Genomic DNA, 3,632 nt, shown 5'->3' with positions numbered 1-3,632 from the left:
GGGGGTCTCTAGTTGGAAGAGGTATGCACCTTGTCCAAGTAGGGACTCTTCCTTATGGTCAGGGTAAGGGGGATTACACTCCTAAAATAACCCTGCTCACTGCCTTGGTAGTTTGGCACGAGCAGTCAGGCTTACCTCAGAGGCAATGTGTAAAGCATTTGCACATAACACACAGTAATATAGTGAAAACACTATAAAAGAACACCACACCAGTTTTAGAGTAATAGGCAATATTCATCCGTGTAAATTTAAAACAAGACCAGAACGAAAATAATCCAACATACAGTGACCAAAATATGAATATTGCAGGAATAGACTTAAAATACAGTTCCTTGAAGTCGATAGCTCTGTCCGGGGCTATCACAGTGTTGTGAACAAACAAATCTAACAGTTCGGGCTGACCGTGTCATCGTGGGTCAGCTACGGTTCCGGGAAGACCAGCAAACAGTACCTTGGAAATGCAAGGTATCGTGGACCTTGCGATGAGCTCCGAAGAGGCAGCGTTGGCCGGTGTCGGTCCTGGAGGTTGGTGCAAGGCTCATCAGGCCCTTGAAGTCACACAAGTTAAACTCCATGAGGTTGAAGTCCGGAGTGCAGGCATTGGGGCTGCAGTGCAAAGTGAAGCGGTGCGGCGTGTGGCACCCTCAGGCCGTGGTGCAGACAGCGGCTTGGTGACGGTGTCCAGCAGCATAGATGAAACCAGGGCTGTAGTGCGAAATGGGACAGTGCTCGTCGCTGTCCTGGCAGGTCATGGTGCAAGCAGCATCGTTGCTGAAGTGCTGTCGACGGTAGACGATCTGGAGTCGATGGTGCCGTCGGGCCAAGGCTGCGGTGTGGGATGGGGCGGTGCGTCAAGTAACTTATGAGCGGTGCCCCCAGGCCACAGTGTCGGCAGCGGTGTCGATGTCGGCTAAGAGCATCGTCGTCGGGGATACCAGGGCGCTGATGTGAAGGAAGGTAGCATGAAGTACGGTGCCCTCAGGTCAAATGTAAGCAGTGATTCAGTGGCCTTGTCGGGTGGCATCGTCGGTGAGTCCAGTGTTACGGTGTGAAGTGGGGCAGTTCCCTCTGCGGTGCCAACACGTCGCGGGGCTGGCAGTGGCATTGTTGATGGCGTTGGGTTGCTTTTTCTTCTGTGGCAGCTGAACAACACAGTTCCAGGTGTGGGTACCCGGACGATGGTGAAGTCTTTGGTGTGTCTGAGACTTGCAACGGGAGGCACGCACTACTTCAAGCCCTTGGAGAAAGTTTAACAGCAGTATTCAAGAAAGTTCAGTCCAGTCCTTTCACTGCCCAAGACAGAAGCAGCAATTGGTATGCCCAGACGTGGGTCCCGTGCTCTCCATGCCACTGGAGTCAAGCTAGCCTGGCAGATGAGGGGTGAAACCCCAAAACCGGTTCTAGGATGCTTGTTTCCAGTCCAGGGAGGACCTGGCCTGGCAATTTGTGCTGGACTGTTCCCATAGGGAGCAGGGTCAAGGCTGATTTGCATATGGCTGGGTCTAAACTGGAATGGCATGGGAAGCAAAAAACAATGGGTTTAGGCTCAGATCTCTGTACTGGAGTGAATGCTTGACATTGTTCAACATTCTGTCCATCAATTGTTCTTTTTGGATTTTCAAATGTGACATTTTCAAACTCACAATATAAAAATCATATTTACTAAAAGATGTATTTTTAAATTCTGAGTTTAGGAAGCCTAAACTCTGTTTCTCTAACTTGTCCCAATGGAAGGTTACACTTGTAAAGTGTTACAAGGCAGCTCCTATGTTAACCTATGGGTCAGACAGCCTTTCAATAGTGAAAACGAAATGCACAGTGTTTTACTATAAGGACATGTAAAAGACACTAGCACGTCCTACCTTTCACATACACTGTACCCTGCTCATGGTTGTGTACCTTGGGTCTACCTGAGGGGTGTCTTAAGTGTAAGAAAAGGTAAGGTTAGGGCCTCGTAAGTGGGTGCACTTGCCAAGTTGACATGGCAGTTAAAACTACATGCTGACACTTCCATGGCAAGTCTGAGAAACCTTTGAAAGGCTACTTGTGTGGGTGGCACAACCAATGCTGCAATCCCAATATTAGCATTTGATTTACAGGCCTGGGGCACACACAATACACTGTACCAGGAACTTACTAGTAAATCAAATATGCCAATCATGGAAAATAAATGATAACACAATTTACAGTAGGAGCACTTGCACTTTAGCACTGAATAGCAGTGAAAATGTGCTCAGAGACACTAAACCAGGAAAACGATGTCCAGCATACCATCAAAACAAGAGGTCAGAAAGCAAAAAGACAGAGAAACACACCAAAAGATGCCAGTTCTAACTGTCTTGTTGCATGCTCTACCCGCCCCTGCGCTGTCTGAATCCATTATGTGAGAGTTTGGAGTTGCTTTGCGCTGAAGTCAAGAGCCAATCCTGACGCAGCTCTTATGAAGTATATTATGTTACATAGCATAAGAGCTGTGCCAGGATTGGATAGGCAAGTCATTACAGCGCCCCAGTAAAGACACGGAAAGCTGCTTTTGTTGCCCCAGCCCATGACCTCAACACAGAGTGAATTTTGAGTGAGAAGCCTTTAGTATGTATCTCAGGCTGGCCAAGTCTGACTGGTCAGTCTGTCATGCACACTTTAACTACACAGTGCTACAGCTTTCCCTGGCAACAGCCATGCCCCCTCCCTTCATGATGGCATTTAAAAATATGATTGCAGCCCAACTCTGCCGCGGATTGAAGCTCCCCAAACATGTGTTTTATATATGCCCAGGTGGCTAGCAGAATAAAGCAGTGGGTCCACTCCCTTCCGCCCCCTACTCTACTCTTTTGTGGTTGTAACCCTGCAATTCACAAATCACAGGGTTTGCAACTGCAAAAGACTCTCCTATTATGTACAAAACCACTGTTGCGAGTCAGAAAAATCTTTCTGACTGACAAAAGAGGTTCTGTGACTTTTTCCAAATTGTTTTTAGGAGGCGTGGTGAAAGGAACGTCCCATCCTAGTTGCAATTTGCAATAACGCGTATCATTGGTATGTGACTATAATTGTGAATACAAACTACTGATTAGAAACCAATGCCAGAGTTGCGGGGGCGTAAGGAAACAGGCCATTAGTTATGTGGCCTGCACAAGTAATGGGACCACATTCGCCCTCCACTGGGAACCAAACACCCCTTTGTAGTGCTTGACTCTCTCAGGGTAGTGCAGCAGAGCAGTCCAAAGCCTGCTAAAGAAAGGTAATGTGGGCTAGTAATCCAAAACTCAAAACCAAAGAAAACTATCCAAGGTGGAAAACTAGAGCCTTAGGGCCTCGAAAGTGGGCCAGCCTCCAACACAATCCTTTCCACAAAAAGTCCACTGAGTCAACTGTGAACACTAACCCAAATTACTAGAACGGGTTTCTTTTACAGTCTCTATCTATTTGTTTCTTTCTGTCTGTCTAATCACTCTTTGACAGACAAAAGATGTTGACCGGACGTCCTCACACACCTGCCTAGTGTCATGTTTCATCACTGGAGAACCCCGTGCTTCCCAAAATACTGGTTTGATGACGTGTGGGGCTACACCCTATGATCAGGGAGGCACTTTTTCAACTAAGGGTCCAAAAACAAGTGAAAAACCAATGTG

This window comes from Lissotriton vulgaris, chromosome 11, assembly GCF_964263255.1.
Source record: "Lissotriton vulgaris chromosome 11, aLisVul1.2, whole genome shotgun sequence".
NCBI lineage: Eukaryota > Metazoa > Chordata > Amphibia > Caudata > Salamandridae > Lissotriton > Lissotriton vulgaris.
Note: the sequence above shows the minus strand (reverse complement) of the source record.